This window comes from Schistocerca piceifrons, chromosome 5 (genome assembly GCF_021461385.2).
Source record: "Schistocerca piceifrons isolate TAMUIC-IGC-003096 chromosome 5, iqSchPice1.1, whole genome shotgun sequence".
NCBI lineage: Eukaryota > Metazoa > Arthropoda > Insecta > Orthoptera > Acrididae > Schistocerca > Schistocerca piceifrons.
Window position 1 is genome coordinate 569,545,095 of NC_060142.1, and position 24,520 is coordinate 569,569,614.

Sequence of the window (24,520 nt, forward strand, 5' to 3'; positions counted from 1 at the left end):
GAGGGTATGTAACCCTCTGACCGAACACGGTGAGATACCGTGTCGGTGCTAATTAAATGATCGTAATCCAACTGAGCTACCCAAGCAGAGCTCAAGACCCGTCCCCACAGCTTCAATTCTGTCAGTACCTCGTCTCCTACATTCCAAACTTCACAGAAGTTCTTCTGCGAACCAACAGAACTAGCGCTCCTGGAAGAAAGGATATTGCGGAGACATGACTTAGCCACATCCTGGGGGATGTTTCCAGAATGAGATTTTCGCTCTGCAGCGGAGTGTGCGCTGAGATGAAACTTCGCAGAAGAGCTTCTGTGAAGTTTGGAAGGTAGGATTAGATTAGATTAGTTTTTCGTTCCATAGATCCGTGCTGAGGAGATACTCGTGGATGTGGAACATGTCAATATTTTTTTAAAGCTGAAATAACAATACTAATAGTATGAATATGTACCATACATCATTTGTTTCTATTAAAAAATTCGTCAGTGGAGTAAAAGGATTTGGCCACTAGTACGTCTTTAAGGCTCCTTTTAAACTGATCTTTATTTGTAACTAAATTTTTTATGTTTGCTGGCAAATTATTTAAGATGAGGGTAGTGGACCCCTTTTTGAACTAAAGTAAGTGCTTTTAAGTCCTTGTGCAGATCATTTTTGTTCCTGATATTGTGTGTATGAACTGAGCTGTTTGTTGGAAAAAGATATATTATTTAGCACAAATTTTATTAAGGAATAAATATACTGAGAGACAGTAGTTAGTATACCCAGTTCTTTGAAGAAGTTTCTACAGGACCTCCGTGAATTTACTCCACAAATAGTACGTATTACACGCTTTTGGCGCCTAAAAACTTTTGTTTGACTTGAAGAGTTACCCCAAAATATTATACCATATGACATTATGGAATGAAAGTAGGCAAAGTATGCAAGCTTTTTCAAACGAGTTACTGGCAGAATTGAAGCTGTGGGGTCGAATCGTGAGTCGTGCTGGGGTAGCTCTTTTGGTAGAGTACTTGCTCACGAAAGCCGAAGGTCCCGAGTTCGAATCTCGGTCCGGCACTCAGTTTTAATCTGCCAGGAAGTTTCATATCAGCGCACACTCCGCTGCAGAGTGAAAATCTCATTTTGGAAGATAATTCTGAACAAACAAAGTGTAAAAATGTCAGTGACAGACGTAAATAATGTATTGTACTTTTTTAAGAAACATGAGGTGTAAATGTATTACACTACTTTAAAAATTATGGAATGTGTAGTTTTTCAATAAATTACTATGTAAATGCTAAATATGTTTCTTTTTAAAAATAATTCATCTCCCCCCTGAATTTCAAACTATGCATGATGTCAATTTCTCTAAATAGAACTACTCCAGGAGGTAACCAATCCTCCGCCGCTAACAGCAGCGCAATCAGGCCTAAGGATTCTGGAGAGCCTGAAGCACCATGTCGTTCAAGAAATTCAAAATCCTCTAAACTGAAGAAAAACAACGTACATTTCTTTGGAACCCTAAATATTAACTCGCTCTTGAAGCCGGGAGAACTGAAGCAGCTCACCAAAGTCTTGAAGGTATATAAAATCCAAATATGTGCGCTGCAGGAAACCAGATTTACAGATGAAGATTTAATGGATTATGAAGGATACAGGATATTTAAAGGAAAGAAAGGCTGGAACCCATGTGGAAGAGGCCTTCCCCACCTTGGAACAGGCTTCATCGTGAAATCTAACTGGGTAAACTCAATAACCGACTTCCAGTCACCTAATGAGCGCTTGTCTTTTCTCACATTCCGCACCCTAAATAAAACCTATACACTTATTAATTGCCACGCACCCATCAACAATGACAATAAGAAAAACCTCCAAAAAGTAGATACATATTGGGAATCTCTAGACCACGAACTTTCTAAAATCCCAACATCAAATGTGAAAATACCGTTTGGGGACTTCAATGCACAAATAGGCCAAGAAAAAAAAATACAAAAAAACAGTAGGAAACTACCCGGCTCACAAAAGGACAAACAGAAATGGAGAAAGATTAATAGAACTATGCAAGGGTCAGAACTTAAAATTAATGTCTACAAATTTCAAAAAACCTCCTAAGAAACAGAAAACATGGAAATCACCAAACACAAGTATTGGAGAGTTCCAGATAGATCACATAGCCATCACACACTATAATCAAAAAGAAATAATGAATGTGAGAGTTCGGAAAGGGGCAAACATTGTAACTGACGACTACTTATCGACAATCAAATTAAATTTCATACCCCAAAGAAAGAAACAAATACAAAACAGGAAAACTCAAAAGATAGACGCAAACATCTTGAAAGAGAAAAGAGAAGAATTCTGTCAAAACATAGTGATATGTTCGGATAAATGGGAAGATATAAAAGAAGGAATGATAAGATCTGCTCAAGAAGTCGCAAAAATGAAAAAGAGAAAGAAACACGAATGGTGGGATGAGATATGTGAGGAAGCAATAGAACAAAGGATGAAGGCATGGAAGAAATGGCACTCAACCAAAAGTGATAAGGACTACCTGGAGTTCAAACAGCAAAGATCTTCTACAGCAAAACTCATTAGATCAGTAAAAAGACTATTTGGAAAGAACCAACTTACACAAATGGATAAAGATTTTAAGAGAAACAATAACAGATCCTTTTACAGCACATTCAGACAGAAACTACAAAAATATGTAGCACCAAATCTGTGTTTTAAAGATACCAGTGGAAAACTGGCAATGAATAATGAAGAAAATTGTGAAATATTAGCAAAATATTTTGAACAACTCCTCAACTGTCAGGAACCTATTGAAAAATTACCAGCCAACACCCCAAACACAGTAAACAATAATTCTGAACCCCCATGCCTCATAGAAATCAGAGAAATCATTAAAAACCTTAAGAACAATAAAGCACCAGGGGAAGACATGATAATTGCAGAACGTGGAAAAGTGTGGATAATACAACTCAAGAAAAACTACTGGGAATATTCAATGAGATTTGGAGAACGGAACGTATACCGGAAGAATGGAAAACTGCATTAATCCACCCCATCTTCAAGAAAGGGGATAAAACCGATGCAAATAACTACAGAGGGATATGTTTACTTCCGGTAACGTATAAAATTCTATCTAAGGCCCTACAAAACTGATTGGAGAAACAACTTGATCAAGAAATTGGTAAATACCAAGCAGGCTTTAGGAAGGGAAGATCTTGTGTGGAGCAAATTTTAAACTTGAAGTTAATTATTAAATATAGACGATTAAGAGGAAAAGACATCTTTATCACGTTTGTTGACTTCAAGAAGGCGTACGACTCCGTTGACAGAACAACCTTGGTTAACATCCTTAGTGAGTTTGGAGCAGACAAGAAAACAGTCGCAATCGTCAAAGAAACACTTACGGATACCTATGCAAAAGTAAAGTTCCGTGGTGAGGTATCCAGACCATTCAAAATCAGAACAGGATTAAGACAAGGAGATGGGTTGTCACCTACCCTATTCAACTGTGTGTTAGAAAAAGTTATTAGAGAGTGGAGGAAGAAAACGACTGAAGAAGGAATACAAAAAATCAGATTAGGAAGAATAAAGGATGGATTAGAAGTAGATTGCCTCGCTTTTGCTGATGTCTTAGCGATTCTGGCAGGAAGTTTGGAAGAAGCAGTCAAACAGATCAACATTCTGAATGAAACAGCGGAAAAAGCAGGACTGAAAATCTCCTTTGAAAAGACAGAGTACCTAACCAATGTAAAAGAGGCACTGAACAATATGATTACAAAGTATGGCCAGATAAAGAAGGTTTCTAATTTCAAATATTTAGGGGAAATCATCCAGCCCAATGCTTCAGATAAAGAAGGAAACAAAACAAAAACAAGAAAAATGGAAATGGCATTCCAGCTAACAAAGAATGTGTACAACAAGAAGTCAGTATCAGTTAACGCAAAAATAAGGCACTACAACACTATGATTAAGCCAGAGTGTCTGTATGCATCCGAATGCTTAGCAATGAACACTAACAAGGAAATGGAAGCTATAGCAAAAAAGGAGCGAAAAATCATTAGAAGAGTACTTGGGCCGAGGTTTGAGAATGGGACTTGGAAGCTTAGAAGTAATAGAGAAGTGTATGACAAAATTGAGAAAGTGGGAGATACTATGAGGAAGAGAAGAGTAAGCTTTTACGCCCATTTGAAAAGAATGAATGATGAAAGGCTGACAAAGAAAATATTCGTGTTTTTTGACAAGAACCCCAGAACCCAAATTACCTGGTTCAAAGAAGTCAAAGCAGACTTAGAGAAGATGGGTATAGGAGAAGATGATATAACCAACAGAGACTTAATGAGAGACAAAATTCAACATTTTGAAGGATTTGAAGTGAAGAAGAGAAGAACTGGAGGAACAGTGTGGACAGAAGACCGAAGGGAGCAGCACAGAGAGAGGATGAAGACATATTGGCAGAAGAGAAAAGAGAAGGAGCGCAATAGGAGAAATGTACATTGAAAAATAGTTGTTTAACGCGGTCCCTAGACGGCCAAAATCGGAATAAAAAAATTCATTTCCTTTTGCCCTTTATGATAAGTTTTTAATCAAATTTTGTTGATGTGTCTACTAAGGAAAGACAGAAGATTCCACTTTAAGAGTTGTATGTTTGACTAGACCGGTTTCTGGGGGTACTTCATTTAATATTTGGAGCTGAACACTCAAGTTCCTCAGTGTATGAGTGAAATTTAGTGGTGTGACAGAATGTGAAGTACAATGTTTCACATTAAATATGCTGCAATGAGATCTAAAACGAAAACATTTCATTTTTTTGCACTGTTATATAACACGCTCGCTCACTCTCTCTCCGTCTCCCCTCCATAAGTCTACCTGTGTGTGTGTGTGTGTGTGTGTGTGTGTGTGTGTGTGTGTGTGAGAGAGAGAGAGAGAGAGAGAGAGAGAGAGAGAGAGGGAGGGAGGGAGAGAAGCTGTGTGAGGGGGAGACTGAATTTGAAATATGAACTTTATTCAGTAAATGAGTATGCAAATACTAGTGCATTTTATAATAATTTATAGCTGTAAATTTTGAAACATCTGCTAAGGAAAGACAGAAGATTTACTATAAGGTTTGTGTGTATGTTTCAGTTGTACACATTTTTTGGGAGTTGTTCAGTTAACGTTTATAAGATGAACACTCTGTGTATGTTGTGTTATTTAGTGGTGATGCAGAATCTAAAGTACAATACTTCACATAAATTTTGATGTAGTGAGATATAAAACAAATATTTATGAACACAGATATGTATGTGTGTGTGTGTGTGTGTGTGTGTGTGTGTGTGTTTGTGTGTGTGTGTGTGTGTGTGTGTGTGTGTGTGTGTGTGTGAGAGAGAGAGAGAGAGAGAGAGAGTAAGAGAAAGAGAGAGGGTGAGAGACTGAATTTGAAGTACAATGTTTGACTTAAAACATGCTTTAGTAACGAACAAAACGTTGTTTGCGAATATCTGCGTGTGTTAAGAAGTTTAATGGCGAGTTTGAACGACACTATTTGATAAACAAAATGCAGTAGTGAAATATACAACAGTTATTTATGATTATCATTGTGAGTGAGTGTTCCGTCTTTCCTTTCTATAAAAAGTCGAAATAGTACAGTGTGTTGTTGAACCGTGTTAATCAAACTCTTTTGAGGCCAAAGGTTTGAAGTAATTTGAAGATAATAGTATTACTGAGAGTAGTATTCTTTTAGTATCGAGAGTAAATAATAATCAACGAATAGCAACATCATTTGTAATTTTTCGAAGCAGAAACCACAAATACGCGAGAGTCTCTGAATAGGAGCTGGGTCATTAGAGGGCTGTGTTTCAGCAGTAACACCATAAAGCTGACGTCATTAAAGCGAACCAGGCAAGTGTCTTTAGTCTGCCGTGCCCCAGACTAAAAGAAGTAGACTTAACTGAAAGTGACCAGTTGCGAGGGTTCTTGGCATGACAGCGTTGGTGTGGCAAGCGCACACGGAGGTTTAATAAGGGAAGATGGTGTTACAGACTTATGCTGTACGTTGCTTTGAAGCTAGTGCCGCTTGTTAGATGCCCAAAACATTAGCAGATTACTATTTACGACTACTTCTTGTTCTTAATTCCTGTAGTGTGAACGTAACAGTTGTTTTAAAGGAAGATTTCACACTGATTTCGTGAATAACAAAGCGACAGCAAGAATTTTTAGACCTTTTTTTGGTCTTAAATCTATACTATTTTGATACAGTAATACGACGCGTTTCGCCTCGTTAATGCAACTTTCTTTTTGTTATATTTTTCGAGTGACCCAGAAGAATAGTACCTGATGTGAAAAGGCTTGTTTGGTAATCCAGTATTTTCCTTAATATGGAATGACTGTCTATATTCTCTTCCCGAAAACGACGAGAACATATTTTGCTATGTTTGAATGGTTTCCAGACTTTCTGTGTCCCAGCGTTCACCCAGAGAGCTTTTCTAGCTGGATTTGTAGGAAATCTAGATATGACAAAAATAAAAACACTAAAAGTAAACATTGCAACCAAAATTCATGTACATAAAGTAAAAATATTGCTTTAATGAGTCCACTTACGAATGAAATATGATTTCTTTATACTTCAGACTATAATCATAAACCTGGAATTTGTGATTAAATGCTTCCACCGGAAGCTAAAGTTTGGCGCAACTGACATGGCGGATGTCGGCTTGAAGTTTGTGACATCATGCTAACTTCCCCTTATTATACCTTCATGCAAGCATACGCTTTGACAGCTTCAGATGTATCTTTCAGGACGTTACTGTATTCTTTATGCCTTATCTGAAGGTGGCAGCACTGATGCAGCGATATATTTCAGTGCATCTCACTTGTGTGTTTGTTTTCATACTGAACAATAATAACTTTTTATAAAGTTAAGACCATGCCAAACAACCGATGAACACACTAGAAGTACGAGGGACGTTCAGTGAGCAATACAACAAATTTTCTTCTCGCCCAGTTTCGGATGACAAAATGCAGCATTTTTTGTGGGCCATCGTGGAATATTCCTGATTCAGCCGCTAATGTAGACTGGCAATGGCAAGGAAATCGTTTCTGAAGAAGAGAAATTTGTTAACATCGATTATAGATTTAAGTGTCAGGAAGTCGTTTCTGAAAGTATCTGTATGGAGTGTAGCCATGTATGGAAGTGAAACATGGACGATAACCAGTTTGGACAAGAAGAGAATAGAAGCTTTCGAAATGTGGTGCTACAGAAGAATGCTGAAGATAAGGTGGGTAGATCACGTAACTAATGAGGAGGTATTGAATAGGATTGGGGAGAAGAGAAGTTTGTGGCACAACTTGACTAGAAGAAGGGATCGGTTGGTAGGACATGTTTTGAGGCATCACAAATTTAGCATTGGAGGGCAGTGTGGAGGGTAAAAATCGTAGAGGGAGACCAAGAGATGAATACACTAAGCAGATTCAGAAGGATGTAGGTTGCAGCAGGTACTGGGAGATGAAGAAGCTTGCACAGGATAGAGTAGCATGGAGAGCTGCATCAAACCAGTCTCAGGACTGAAGACCACAACAACAACAACAACAGTTTCATGAAGTCCCGACAGGTGGGTCCGCTATACGGAGCCTTCAAACTGGCAACTGTAACGGAGATGCCTTCCAAGGAGAGAGCATTCCTTGACTTCCTTTTAACGAAAAACCATGGCATCGCAGATATTCATAGGCTCTTGCAGAGTGTCTACGGAGACCTGGCATTGGACAAAAGCACGGTAAGTCGTTGTGGTCTATCAAAATCGCAACAAGGTCGCGCAAACCTGTCCGATCCCCACGCGCCGGCCGCCCGCTCACAACTGTAACCTGCAAGGTTGGAACGTGTGGACACTCTCATTCGAGGTGATCGACGGATCGCAATGAAATACGTCGCCACTCAGCTGGACGTCTCTGTTGGTAGCGCTGACACACTAGTCCACCTTTTGGGTTACTCAAAGATGTATGACGGATGGGTTCCTCGCCGCCTAAGGAATAATGCTTTGTCGAACATTGTCAAGAGACAGTTCAAAGCAGCACCTTCACCCGGTAAAGCAACGGCAACGGGCTTCTAGGACTCTGAGGGGGCTATTCTGTTTGATGTCCTCCCTCATGCTGCAAAGATCAACTCTCAACTGTGTTGCGCTATCCTCAGAAAGTTGAAGAAACGACTTCAGCTTGTTTCGTCGCCACAAAAATACAAACGAACTTCTCCTTCTACATGACAACGCAAGGCCATACACAAGCCTACACACCCCAGAGGAGCTCACAAAGCTTCAATGGACTGTTCTTCCTCACCCAACCCACAGCCCCGTCTTTCTACTTCCATCTTTTTGCTTATTGAAGGCTGCACTTCCCCGGAAGCAGTACGTTGATGATGGAGATCTTATTGGTGCAACAAGACACCAGTAGAGTGGTACCATGATGGCATGCAGTCCCTCTCAGTAAGGTGGCGTCGGATTGAACGGAGACTATGTTAAAAAAAAGGGTTTAGTGCCCAAAAGAATGGGGATTAATATGTTGTATTGGGCACCTGAGTAAAGCCAACCTGCTTTCAGAAAAAAAAGTGTTACGTTACTTATTGAACTCCCCTCGTAAATCCACAGTAGTTGTGGATTCGGGATTCTACATTATTAGTGGTGCTCGTATTAATGCCATTTAAAACAAACATAGGTAGATCTCAGATGACATTTGAATGTCACACCAGAGGCGGATCTAAAATCTCGTATGAGTTCTCTCACAACACGAAAAGACGTCAATACTATCGAGCAAAAGTAAGAAGATCTGAAGCACAGAATTAGGGGGATGTTACATTACATTGTTGAGTAGCGTATCAACATAAATGTTATGACGAATTTTGTGTGTTATAGCTACTCTCCCAGTCCAACGAGTTGCGTTGCGCAGACGACAAATACAAAGGAACAGGCCAGCGACTAGGTCGTTACAAACTGAACACAGCTTCGTGATCAGGAGATCGGCTTCGACCTCCTCAAAAGAACCACCACGGCAATAGCTTCACTGATTTAGACAAGCCACGGAAACCTACTGCAACTCCGAATGACCGGACGTGAATCTGAATCCCATCATGTCGAATATCTGCCTGTGCCTTCAACATTGCACCACCTATCGAGTTCCTGTAAAATGTAAAATGTGTGTGAAATCTTATGGGACTTAACTGCTAAGGTCATCGGTCCCTAAGCTTACACACTACTTAACCTAAATTATCCTAAGGACAAAAACACACACCCATGCCCGAGGGAGGACTCGAACCTCCGCCGGGACCAGCCGTACAGTCCGTGACTGCAGCGCCTAAGACCGCTCGGCTAATCCCGCGCGGCTATTGAGTTCTTGTTACGCGAAGAAAAGGTTACAGTGAGGTTCGGAGGAAAGTCTAAGTGGATAGGGTCAGAGATGTGTGACTTATCAGAGGAAGTGTTGCTGGACAACTTCTCCTTCTCCATTTCTTTTTTTTTTTTTGTAAAAAAAGGAAAAGTGCTTAGATCGAAGTGGAATAAATTAAGGAAGCCCTAGAGCAAAATTATCTTAATGACTTCCGTATGTAAACACAATGGCTTACTTACTGAGTCCTCTTCCCTTCTACGGATCTAGCGCCAGTTGCAACTGATCGGAAAAAATGGAAATTTGTGGTAAGGACTTATGGGACTGTTGAGGTCATCGGTCCCTAAGCTTACGCACTACTTAATCTAACTTAAACTAACTTACGCTAAGGACAACACACACACCAATGCGCGAGGGAGGACTCGAACCTCCGATGGGGGGAGCCGCGCAGACCGTGACAAGGCGCCCCAGACCACGCGGCAACCCCGCGCGGCACAACTGAACGATGTACACTCTAAGACAAACGAAAAATACGCTCTACGAAGGGATTATCCGAATGGTGCGGAAATTGGTAAATGTGATTTACATCCCACCGCTGGAGAGGGCCTCATCAGACTCGTCTTCGGCCTGGAAACTCATTGAGTGGAGTGGAATTGTCTTTAGTTATGATTCGCGCTTGGAAATGAGCCCTGACGATAAACGTAGACGTAAATAGTCTTCACGGGTTTGCCCGTGAAATTTACAACACAACTACCGGGAAAGCTTGAAGAGTCACAAACGTAGACGTGTCTGGAGAAGCTCCAGTCAGCTGTGGGAAACCAATGACTGTCGCCCGCCATACAGTCTCACAATTAGGAGTGGTGGTCCGGGGTGCCTTCACTTTTCACAGCAGGAATCCCTTGGTTATCATCCGCGGCACCCTTACAACACAGCCATACGTCGACGGTATTCTACGCCTGTTTTGTTGCCCTTCGCGGCCAGCACGGCAAGCGATCCTAGGCTTACATTTCAGCAAGATAAAGCCCCTGCCCTCACACGGTGAGAGTTTCTACAGCTTGTCTTCATGCTTATCAAACCCTACCTTGGCCACAGTGGTCGCCAGATCTCTCCCCAACTGAGAACGTTTCGCAGCATTATGGGTAATGCCCTGCGACTATCTCACGATTTTGACGAACTTAGATAAGGACTAGCGGTGACCAATGCGTTATTGACTTTCTCATTTGTGAAGCTCTTTCTCTTGAAGAAATCATCCACTTTTTCTAAAATTATGTTTCTTTGTAGATGTACAGTCGTGGACAAAACGAGCGAGACCCCTCGCCTTTTCGTTATGCTGATCCGCACAGCTTTAAAGTCTGCTACACAGCATAACAGGCAAGGCCACGAAGTGCTACCAACATACTATGCACAGGCGTGAAATTGAAAAACTTTCCGAAATTTGTGAGACTGTTTTCCATCATGTGTAAGATTATATTAATGCTGATTAGTGTGTTAACCACAACACCTAAATATAATACATAAATGAAAGAAGAAACGCTAATTAGTATGAACTGTACTAATAAAAAATGAATTTCAGCTTATCGAGATAACATAACTGTTTTAGTAAGACAAAGTACCCCAGATCGTTATGAATTAGCAAAATATTATGGGCATTCGGCCGCGAAATGGTCTGTGTCAACGTTCAGACCAGTCATACTTGATTATCGTTGCTGACCGAACATCAAAGTGTGCAAATTTAGCGATGGGTGAAAATTCATAACGAAATTCAGTTAAAAGTCATTCAGTACCACACTTAAGTCAATTCAATTATTGACCGAAGCGGAAAAAGTAGGCAGTAACAAGTATAAAATTCTACAAGAGTTTCATATCGACATCCACAGGGCGCCGGTACAGAATAAAGGTAGCAATAAAACGTATTGGGGACGCGAGAATTTCTTGAAATTCCTTTACTGATGGTCTATCTGCCTCCATCGAGATTAGAACCGAAAATAAACCAGACCTCCCTTGCAGTAGCAAACACCTTTCACTACGCTAGCAGACAACCCAGCCAACAGCCCTCTATTATTACCCCAGACATGAATAAGCCGGCAATTCCGCAATGAAAATGGCAAAATGATCTGCAGTTTCTGTTGCATAGACCTTCCTGGACTCAAAAACATGAATTGTCTTCCTTTATATCACCGATTATGTGACAATCATTCGGGATGTTTATCGAAATAACAAAAAAACTGTTATTAGCGAGTAAATTTAGTAGGATAATTCTGCACCACCCCAGGAAATAAACGACGACGTAGCTGCCAAACGTATTCTACAATGTTTCGAATTCTCCATTAGACGTGTCACAGCCAGAAAACATTCATTAGTCGAAGTGTTCCTCAAGGTAACTAGCAATGGAAATGCTCGCACATCTAAAACGCGGTGGCATTAATAGTGGGATCTGAATTACGAAGTGTATAGGCAAATGGATTTTATTTGCATTCCTGTAAACGTGATTTGGATAGAAAACGCAGCTATGATTAATATGCTGATGTATCGACTGCAACTGGAACATTTCGAATAAAGAGTAGGGGAAATTATTATGCGGCCCTCATCTTCAGTAACAGTGGTAGCTATTTTCGTTGTTTGGATTTCGTCACGTAAATCGGTAAAAATGGAACCCTATTAGTTTCACTTTCTTGACCGTCTATCTGCCTACCAAAACCCTTAAAACCCGTTTACCTCGAGTACGGATGGACATAATAAGCGGAAATGCATCGCACTTTCTGCGGTATACGGTCCTTTGGTGCTGTAAGAAAGTGAGCTACGTCAACGCAATCTAAAGATAAGGCCGTTTATGTAAAGAAAATTTACGCGAAAGGTCAAAAAATGGCTTTAAGAACTATGCCACCAAACTGCTTAGGCCATCAGTACCCTAGACCTAGAACTACTTCAACCTACCTAACCTAAAACACTTCCATGCCCGGAGAAGGATTTGAACTGACGGCGCAAGGAGCCGCGCGGTCCGCGATATGACGCCGTTGAGCGCACGGCTAACCCGCGCCAGCAAGCTATTGATATCATCTGGTGTCACTAAAAAGTTATTCACTTCTGGTGAATAATTTTCTGCGGATTCCATTTCAGAAAGAATAACTAAAATATATTTGATGTCACGCTCGCAGGTTCGAATCCTGCCTCGGGCATGGATGTGTGTGATATCCTTAGGTTAGTTAGGTTTAAATAGTTCTAAGTTCTAGGCAACTGATGATCTCAGAAGTTAAGTCGCATAGTGCTCAGAGCGTTTTGAACTATTTTTTATTTCGTTTTCCACGAAGTGGTGGCAGACGATGCTGTGGCGTCTTCGAAGCGCGAGTTTCTCTAGTGCTAGCTATCTCAGCACATCAGCTGAGCGAACTTGCATAGTATGCTGGTAGCACTTCGTCGCCTTGCCTGTTATGCTGTGTAGCAGAATTTAAAGCTGTGCGGATCAGCATAACGAAAAGGCGAGGGGTCTCGCTCGTTTTGTCCACGACTGTACATCTTATCTAACGATTTCCGTCCCATTCGGATAATTCCTTCTGGTGCATCTTTTTCCTATTTTTTTTTCTTGGAGTGTGATTTGCTAACTTGTTTCACCTCACTCATGTGTAATCCAAACCTGCACACAAATTTTGTCTGGAAGTTAGATGCTCTGAAGCTTGCTATTTCCTGGTAACAAATCATACTCCGCGAAAGGCGGTCTCAAATGGAACGCTGAAAGCTCAAGTCTTTGACCTGCACAGAAAGAGCTGAGTCATTTATTACTTGTTATTGTGCCCTCTTCGAAGATGCAGAAACTCAGTCAGCACTGCAGACACGTGTATCTCGTTGAGATAGGTATCTAAAGGCCTAATGAGACAAGGAATAATGGATCGTAGCGCCAGCAAAATCGTTTGGACCATCATGCAGCATCACGCGCAGTAATAAGCAGCTTTTACCGTCGTTCCGGGGAATGTGCAAACATTTCACTCGCACAACCACTCAAGGTCACACGTATAAGCGCCATTATTTGTTCGAACTAAGTACGGAAACTGTGATGGTTAATCTGGCACTTATATTTGTGTATGTATATATGAGTGTACTTTAAATGCGTTATCACTATTGAATGGATGATTATAAATGTCAAGGATAAATTGTAAAATATTCCCAGGTTATTGGAAAAATAGTTGTAAAACCGAAATTTCCTATGTAAATTATTTATTGTCTTATTCAGAGATCTGTCAGTAATTAATATCTGTTTGTAACCTGCCTCTGTAATCCGAGGTCGCTAGCGCACACCTGTACAGTGGCGCTCGCTCGGAAGTAAACCGGTTCGAATCCTGGTGGTGGATGAAATTTTCCGTGCCAGAATTTGGCCGGCAAAGGAAAGAGGCGGTGGCTTAACGTTCCAGCTCATCAGTCTTTGCGCCAATGTCCAGCATAAATCCCAAACTCATCCATAGCGTCCCATGAAATGAGGGCATGTGACACTGTTGATGGTAACCTGTCCGTCGCATGGGACATTAAGATCGGCGGCCTCCTCAGTGCTATCCAAGAGGAGTTGGCTACATGCCAGTATCCATTATACTCACCTACACTTCATAAATGCACATATGACAACGCTCATATATCCGCAAGAAGGGGGCAATGTGCGTGGAGAGAGAAGAAGACTCCTTCCTACAGGCGGGTGAACACAACCGGTGTGGTTTCCCTGCAAGCAGTCCCATACGACATTTAATTTGAATTTATATGTAGGAAAAATGGATGTAAGTGTGGTAGTTTAATGTCTGTTGTTGGTTGAGATCCGCAGGTCTAAAATGTGTGCTCTGCGAAATCTGAGAAGAAATTAGTTCAATATGCAGCAAGGGATTTAGAAACGTATTCCGTTTAATTCGAATCTGTGTGGCTGAAGATAATGAGGACATGAAATTCCAATGTCCAAAGATGTCGCCAATGGATGTTGCGAGTTTTAACGCTTTTGGGTTGAACCCGGATAAATAGACACTCCGAATTAAGTGAGAGAAACTTTTTTGTGGAGTAAAACAATTTACTCTGGGCATCTGCTGTGTTCTGCCTGCCCTTAGTTAAATAAACTTCATAATCCGCAAGCAAAAATATTTCGCAGTTACAGAACATCTGAAAATAAAAGATACTTGTTAACTGTTAATTTGCCAAAAACACTAGTTAGGTTTAAATAGTTCTAAGTTCTAGGGGACTGATGACCTTAGAAGTTAAGTCCCATTGTGCTCAGAGCCATTTGAACCAAAGCCTGAACGTTATTTTTACGGACTGAATGGAAATCGTCCGATTTAATCCACCATATGATTGACACCTTCGGTATTGGTTCTGATCCGAGGCTCGTTTGTTTGTTGTAAGCAAGTGGGTTATCCACTACTGGCTTCTTGGCCCTGTCATAGTCTTACCAAAACACCATTGGCCGTCACTTTTCGGGGTTCCTGTAAGGGCTTCACAGTTACTGCATCGGTCTCGGGACACACACAGTCTGCATACAGAGTCTGCACTGCACTTTGCCTCTACAGGCAATCTTCCGTGCCGTCGCCCGTCTCGTGGACTTGTGAGAGGCACATTAAAAGAATGAGACCAGAAAGACTTCTAAGACGAGTACTAGAATGGACAGAATTTTCCAGCTGGAAGACCACGAACAAGATGGAGAGACCAGGTGAAGGATGATGTGAAACGAAGAGGACTTCATTTCGAGGAGATGCTAAATGATACACTGTATTAGCAAATAGAAGCTCTGTGAACGACCTGCATAAGCACAAACGTTTCAGCAAGAAGGAGATTTAGTTGACAGGTAATCTATGCGTTCGCCTAACAAGGATTATAAGAAGAAGACTGTAGAATTCTAATAGGAGGTGGCAGGAATATAAATTTTTATAACATATCAGATTAGTCAACATCAATGTGCCCTGCGTAATCAGTAGGTGTTACAAACAACTAATCAACAGTAAACTGTCAAAATTAATGTCAGTCTGATATAAAAATTTCTACGAGTGAACGAGTTCTTTCTGTTTACATTAACTGATTTCAAAATGATGAGATTTAGATCTTTTGCGTTAACTGACTTCGTTGCTATTCAGGGTCGTATTATAGTGGTCAATGGCGGAATTTTTTGTGCTTGTAATTTAATTTTTGCGTCTGAGAGAGAAATCACGGGGGCAAGTTGAGTATGTTACTATAGTATTAGCTCACATGAGTAGCAAATGTGAGCACAAATCTACGTTTTATAAATTAAAGACCCCTCCGCGTAATTCAGTCTGCGTGTGGAGTCTAATCTCAGGAACTACTGTAGAGATTTTGATACCACTTTCACTTGGTGTTACCTGTGCGAAGCTGTGCTGATCGCTAGTGATTCTGTATCTTCTGCTTCATGCTTTCATTTATTCAATGACGTGTGTGTGTAGGAGGGAAGGGGGGAAAGGTATCTGGAAGATGAATTACTAAGTTAGCGAAGAATTATTTTGGGAATTATCTACCATTTATGAAAAGTCAGTAAGCGAGTTTTGCAAAATATGAGGAACAGTAGTACTAAAATGAAATGTATGTACATTTCGTGATAGTCATTGTGGCAGTTCTTGACGAAAGTACACTATAAAATGTATGGAATACTTAATAACGAAGTCTGCCTACTATAATTTCAGTAGCGTGCTTCATTCGGCAGGGTACATTTCGCATTTGTGCAGATTCAATTGACTATCGAAGGACTAAATTGTGACGTTAGCATGCCAGAAACACCATTTGAGAATTTTACTGAACTCTCTTGATTATGATATGCTATTATGTATATTCCACACACTGTTTACACTTATATGTGTCCATGCACGGTTCTCACGAGTTTATTCATCCACAAGGAATACAACTGCTATGAGAAGCCTGCAAAGCCTTTCAGACGATTAGTGGACTTTCTCTGAAACGTACGCATTTACTAATGTTTTGGCCTAATGTGTGTCCAGTAACAAAATATTCTGTTGATGTTTCGAATTTCAGTCCGGCATGCAGCTTTAATCTGCCAGGAAATTTCGCAACAGCGCACACTCCGCTACAGAGGGAAAATTGCATTCTGGAAACAACCTCCAGGCTGTGGCTAAGCCATGTCTCCGCAATATCCGTTCTTCCAGGAATTCTAGTCTTCCAAGTTCCGCAAGAGAGCTTGTATGAAGTTTGGAGGTTAAGACGAGGTAATGTAGGAAGTAAAACTGTGCCGGAGGGTTCCTGAGCCGTAGCTCAGTCGTTAGAGTACTTGTCCGCGAAAGGTCCCGAGTTCGAGTCTCAGTCCGACACACAGTTTTAATCGGCCACTGAGTTTCAATCATAAAAAGGATCAGTGCATCGTACATACTCAGCCACTAGCAAAAATGTTTTTGATCTGTGACATTTCTTACACTTCCATACCCAATTGATACGTAGTCTTTTATGTTTCTATGGTTTGAAACGTCTAGGACTACATTTAGCAGTTTCATTATGTACGTGCATGATCATTCCTGACAAGGTTAAGGAAACGTGTACAGAGTGACAAATAGCAAGAGAAGGTGAGAACAGAAAGAGTGTGCTGTGTGCAACAAACATTTGTTTAAGCTTGGAATTTGAAGGGACGTTAGTGTAGACCAGCTTGAGGCCAGTGACTGCCTTGTGAAATTAAATCAAGCATTACAAAGGCATCTACGACGGAGTAGGAGTGATACGTGGAAGGAAGTACTTTTTATACGGATCTGTATATGCTAGAAATCCTCTTCGTTTAACGTTATGCTGATAATGCGAAATGTATTTGGGCTGAAGTAATTTTACTTGAGAGAGTTTTGAAAATGTGCTTATGGAATCTTACTAGAGTAGGCCTTTAAATCGTGCACAGCTTTTTATTTGCGACATTTGTCGTTGAACTCTGTTGGCCATTTCTGTGGCGCTCTCGCACTGAGTGGACAAGTAAGGAATGGTACAGCTATTTTTTAAATTTTGTATTCAATTGCCTTTCGTATTTCAGTGTCGCATATGAATATCACTGGACACGGAAGTCAAAGCGTGACGAATTCAGTTGCTTTCACGTCACCCTGAATAGGCTGCGAAGTATGTGCTGAAGAAAACGCGAAGTTAATTTTATGCAACTCATAAGCGATGTGTGCTCAGCTAGAGACAACACCTGAAATACGGTGACGGCCTCAACCTTACATTTTATGAACAGTTTCGGCAATTTGTTCGGCTATACTTGTAGGAAGAAGGATAAATCTCCAAGCATTTTAGAAAGGAGTTTTGACATCCATGAACTCAGTCATTAATCTCTCTAGCGATATAAGAAACATGGGAGCGTCTTATACAGGGTGGACCAAATATCTCACGAAATAAGCATCAAACGAAAAAACTATAAAGAACGAAACTCGTCTAGCTTGAAGGGGGAAACCAGATGGCGCTATGGTTGGACCGCTAGATGGCGCTGCCATAGGTCAAACGTTTATCAATTGCGTTTTTTTAAATTGGAACCCCCATTTTTTTTTATTACATATTCGTGTATTATGTGAAGAAATATGAATGTTTTAGTTGGACCACTTTTTTCCCTTTGCGATAGATGACGCTGTAATAGTCACAAACGTGGTATCACGTAACATTCCGCCAGTGCGGACGGTATTTGCTTCGTGATACATTACCCGTGTTAAAATGGACCTTTTACCAATTTTGGAAAAGGTCGCTATCATGTTGATGTTTGGCTAGTGTGATCAAAATGCCCAACGGGCGTGTGCTATGTATGCTGCTCGGTATCCTGGACATCATCCAAGTATCCGGACCGTTCGCCGGATAGTTACGTTATTTAAGGAAACAGGAAGTGTTAAGCCACATGTGAAACGTCAACCACGACCTGCAACAAATTACGATGCCCAAGTAGGTATTTTAGCTGCTGTCGCGGCTAATCTGCACATCAGTAGCAGAAAAATTCCACGAGAATCGGGAATCTCAAAAACGTCGGTGTTGAGAATGCTACGTCAACATCGATTGCACCCGTACCATATTTATATGCACCAGGAATTGCATGGCGACGACTTTGAACGTCGTGTACAGTTCTGCCACTGGGCACAAGAGAAGATACGAGGGGATGACAGATTTTTTGCACGCGTTCTATTTAGGGACGAAGGGTTATTCACCAACAGCGGCAACGTAAACCGGCATAATATGCACTATTGGCCAACGGAAAATCCACGATGGCTGCGACAAGTGGAACATCAGCGACCTTGGCGGGTTAGTGTATGGTGCGGCATTATGGGAGGAAGGATAATTGGCCCCTATTTTATCGATGGCAATCTAAATGGTGCATTGCATGCTGATTTCCTACGTAATGTTCTACCGATGTTACTACAAGATGTTTCATTGCATGACAGAATGGCGATGTACTTCCAACATGATGGATGTCCGGCACATAGCTCACGTGCCGTTGAAGCGGTACTGAATAGCGTATTTCATGGCAGGTGGATTGCTCGTCGAAGCACCATACCATGGCCCGCACGTTCACCGGATCTGACGTCCCCGGATTTCTTTCTGTGGGGAAAGTTGAATGATATTTGCTATAGTGATACACCGACAACGCCTGACAACATGCGTCAGCGCATTGTCAATGTATGTGCGAACATTACGGAAGGCGAACTACTCGCAGTTGAGAAGAATTTCGTTACACCTATTGCCAAATGCATTGAGAGTGACGGACATCATTTTGAGCATTTATTGCATTAATGCGGTATCTACAGGTAATCACGCTGCAACAGCAAGCGTTCTCAGAAATGATAAGTTCACGAAGGTACATGTATCACATTGGAACAACCGAAATAAAATGTTCAAACGTACCTACGTTTTGTATTTTAATTTAAAAAAACCTACCTGTTACCAACTGTTCGTCTAAAATTGTGAGCCATATGTTTGTGACTATTACAGCGCCATCTATCACAAAGCGAAAAATGTGGTCCAACTAAAGTATTCATATTTCTTTACGTACTACACGAATATGTAATAAAAATGGGGGTTCCTATTAAAAAAAACGCAGTTGCTATCCGTTTGACCTACGGCAGCGCCATCTAGCGGGCAAACGATAGCGGCATCTGGTTTCCCCATTCTAGCTAGACAAGTTTCGTTCTTTGTAGTTTTTTCGTTTGACGCTTATTTCGTGAGATATTTGGCCCGGTCACGATCAATGGACCACACTGCATATTGACTGTTAGCGCTCCGTCGTCAGGCCATGAGTGGCCTACCGGGACCATCCGACCGCCGTGTCATCCTCAGGGGAGGATGCGGACAAGAGGGGCGTGTGGTCAGCACACCGCGCTCCAGTCGTTATGATGGTATTCTTGACCGAAGCCGATACTATTCGGTCGAGTAGCTCCTCAATTGGTATCACGAGATTGAGTGCACCCCGAAAAATGGCAACAGCGCATGGTGGCCTGGACGGTCACCCATCCAAGTGCCGACCACTCCCAACAGCGCTGAACTTCGATGACCTCACTGGAACCGGTGTATCCACTGCGGCAAGGCCGTTGCCTATTGACTGTTAGGCTGAACCAAAACTGAGGAAGGAATTACATTGCCCGACAAAAAACGTGAAACGCCCATAGGAAACGGTCGGTTTTGAATGTAACTTCGTACACATACACACCAATGGCGGGTTGTAAATGATTAAAGTGTTTAAGTAGTTCTAAGTTCTAGGGGACTGATGACCACAGATGTTGAGTCCACATTCTCAACATACAGTTGTAATTTTGTTCTTGAACTGCTTGTCCCTATGCTTTCTATTATATTTAATAAAAACGTTTCGTTGTGAGTCCTTTTATACTAAGAGACTGACACGTGAGTTTTTGAATTTTTATTGACCCGAAAATGGCTATAGTATCAGAACGATCATGTGTGTGTCACTTCCTCACATTAAACGGGAGCGTTCATTTTAGGAAGCTGTGAAGACCGATATAAGAGCGCAATAGACCAGATGTTTATAATTATCGTCAAAATTATTTTGATGGCATCGTATGATTAAACCTAGTCATAGATGCCATTAGAGTTTTCCAATTACCACATAACGTCAGCATTGTGTAGTTGTCCCATAGACACGACCTGTCATACGTGGAACAGAACTGTCTTGTTCAAAGACTATATCAGTATATTATCTTGCCAGACAATAAACGAGAGGGTACAGGAGATTTTGATGAGTCATTGTACCGTCAGGTCGCAGGGATAACATGTAGCCATACCCTGTTGACTCCGACACCATGATGTTGTGGTGTTCAAAATTCGGTCCAGTCATCCTGATTAACGTTTTCCATAGTTAACATAAATCGCTTAACTTGAATGGGTCCTTTTAACACAGCCCATTTCTTTCCCTATCCCAGCTTGCGCTCCTGGTCTAGTGACTTTGTCGGCGGCGGCAGGGTAAACCTTCACCTTCCCTTCTTCGTTGATACCGCGACAACGTCATAATGACGCTTAAAAGCTCTCTGTCGTCTCTCCTCCGCAGTGTGATACCGGCACCCCTACAGCCAAACACGGTAATGTTCAGTCGATATTCGCAGCTGAAAATGGAGCGTCATATATCATAGGCTGCACACGTAGTAATCCAAACGCCAAAATCAGCGCTGCCATGTAAATGATATCATGTTCTAGAGCAGTCAAGTAATAGCCATTCACTGTCTCGCTGTTGTTGTGAGTCTAGCAACATGGTTGGGGTCCGCCCCCGGTTGCTGAATGGTCAGCGCGACAGAATGTCAATCCTAAGGGCGTCGTAGATTCTCTCCGATCAGGGAGTGGGTGTTGTGTTGTCCTAATCATCATCATTTCATCCCCATCGACCCGCAAGTCGCCGAAGTGGCGTCAAATCGAAAGACTTGCACCTGGCGAACGGTCTACCCGATGGGAGGCCATAGTCATACGACATTTACATTTATTCAATATAGCTGGGTTGCAGCTGCACAGCGCACAAAACGCGCGCGAAACGATCAGCCAGGGCCGCCTAGGGCCCCATGTGAAATACATGCACTGTAACTAACAGGTGACGTCACACTAGTTGCCTCGCCCGACGTACATCGCGAACGCTCAGCTCCGTCTTGGACCATGGGAAATCAGTGTGTCAAAGAAAAGGTGCACACTATAGGTATTTAATTAGTTACGTGTTATCGAGAGCTTGTATGTATTTATATGGGCTGTTACGAATTATGAACTCGTCTGAAATAGTAAATATCTCCCCATTGTAGAAGGTCCCTAGAACTTCTAAGACCTGTTGCGTCACGTGCTTTGTCGCACGTCACAGGGCCTGTATGTCTTGTTGGCAGGTCTCGGTTGCCTGTTGTAATGTTACTGAGGAAATACGGCAGCAGATCGGCTATAGGTTTGGCTGTAGTCTCCAAGCAGTACTCGTTTCGTGTGCAGCTAGTGGTGTCGTTTCTGTTGTCATTACTACTTTATAGTTACTATTCAATTGCAGTTAAAATAAACAAAAGCAGGCAAAATTGTGCTGTCACTCAGTGAAACAACATGGCCAATAAAACACAGGTAGTTATATTTAATCGTGTTCCGAAAATACTGAACCTATTCCAGATTCAGCAATGTTAGATGAATAAATGAGGTCCTTAGGATACAAATAATTACGCCGGCCGAAGTGGCCGAGCGGTTCTAGGCGCTACAGTCTGGAACCGCGCAACCGCTGCGGTCGCAGGTTCGAATCCTGCCTCGGGCATGGATGTGTGTGATGTCCTTAGGTTAGTTAGGTTTAAGTAGTTCTAAGTTCTAATTTTTTACTAATTTCTCCTTCTGAAATTAAGAAAATTCTACGTTCTCTCAAACACAAAAACGCATCTGCTTTTGGCAGTGTTTCCAATAGAGTACTAAAAATTTGTTTCCACGTAATATTCCCAGTCTTATCTGACATATGTAATGCATTATTGGCTCAAGGCATTTTTCCAGAGAGAATGAAATATGTCATTGTTAAACCCCTCGTTAAGAAAGGTGATGCGAAGAGTGTCAATAACTACTGACCTGCTTCACTGCTGACGTCGTTCTCCAAAATTTTTCTGATGATGATGTGCTCTAGAATATTATCTCAGCTTAGCAACAATAGTAACCGAAGTAAATCACAGTTTGGTTTTCGCAAGGGTTGTTCTACTGAGAACGCCATTTACACATTCACTCACTAGATTTTACAAACATTAAATAATAAAATAGTGCCGGTTGGTATATTCTGAAACTTCTCTAAGGCATTTGACTATGTGAATCGCAGTATACTCTTAGAGAAATTGACGTTTAATGGAGTTGATGGTACAGCTAACGAGTGGATGATATCTAAGCAAAAGAATGCAGAAAGATGTATTTCGTAATTCAAGCAATACAGTCCAGGGACAAAATTTTGACTGAGGGGAAGTCACAAATGGGGTTCCCCAAGGTTGCACCTTATTCTCACTACTGTTCCTCATATATGTAAACTATCTTCCGTCTAGTGTACAACAAGCAGAATTAGATCTTTTTGCAGATGACAGTCGTATTGTGATCAACATTTGTTGAGGAAATAATGAGTAGGGTGAAAACATCAAAATGCTATATTGATGAGAATTTAAATTGAAAAAAAAAAAACGCATTTTGGAATTAATAAAACCATTTAGTTCAGACACATTTGCGCTTAGAACCATTGCAAATATTGGGGAGGGACAAATCAATAAGTTGACATATTTTGCTTATTTTCATTCAGTAATGTCATATGAAATAACGTTCTGGGGTAGCCCATATCTAAGAAAGAAAGTCTTCATTGCGCAAAAACGTACTGTAAGAATAACATGCTGTGCTCACCCATGATCATCTTGTAGACACTTGTTTGAGGAGTTGGGGATTCTGACTACTACTTCACAGTAAATATATTCCCTCATGAAGTTTGCTATAAATAATCCACTACAGTTCAAAGGGAACAATGAGGTACATAATTACAATATCAGATGGAAAAGTGACATTTGTTGCTTGACATTAAGGTTGTCTTTAGCACAAAGAAGGGTGAAACAAAAATTTTTGATCAGTTACCCAGTGATATCAAATGTTTGACAGACAGCAAAGTAAAATTTGGTAACATACTCAAACGGTTTCTTCTTGACAAGTCCTTCTATTCCGTAGAAGAATTTCCATTATTATAATATGTAAAAGGTGGCGTGTATGAATTACTAACTCACTTCTGTATTTCTTTTTTCTTTTTGTAAAACGAAAGAAAAGATACTTAGAAATGTTCAGAATGTAACCGTTTGTACAAATTAATTTGTCATGTGAATGTAAAACGACTCGATCATTGCGATCTATCGTGCAAAATGATCCATGGTTCAAAATGGTTCAAATGACTCTTAGCACTATGGGACTTAACGTCTCAGGTCATCAGTCCCCTAGAACTTAAAACTACTTAAACCTAACCAACCTAAGGACATCACACACATCCATGCCCGAGGCAGGATTCGAACCTACGACCGTAGCGGTCTCGCGGTTCCAGACTGAAGCGCCAAGAACCACTTGGCCACACCGGCCGGCAATGATCCATGGAACATGTAACAAACTAACTAGCTAATTTAATGGCAAGAACTACTTTTCATATGCTATATCCATGTCTGTATTCTCGTGCGGCGCACAGGACACATTTGAGTCTAGCGTTAGATGTAGCTTACGTGAAGAAGCTTACATGGCACCTTGGTATAGATACCAGGGCTGGAACTTAAATAGTGGCAACTATTTATTCACAACCGATACAAACGAGTTACATGTTTGCACCTGTTACTGTCCTTCAAAGTAGTCACCAGCGTTGTGTAGAACCCGTTGCCAGCGATGTGGAAGGCGTAGTATACCATGTTCTGTTGATGGTGCGAATGGAGCGGTCTACCAACTGTCGAATCTCTGGAACAATTCTGAAGCGAGTGCCTCGAACTGGTTCCTTCATCTTCAAAATGTTCAAATATATGTGAAATCTTATGGGAATTAACTGCCAAGGTCATCGTAGTCCCTAAGCTTACACACTACTTAACCTAAGTTATCCTAAGGACAAACACACACGCCCATGCCCGAGGGAGGACTCGAACCTCCGTCGGGACCAGCCGCACAGTCCATGACTGCAGCGCCTAAGACCGCTCGGCTAATCCCGCGCGGCCCTTGATTTTCGGAATCAAATCAATGTCATAAGGACTTAAGTCGGGGGAGTATGGTGGAT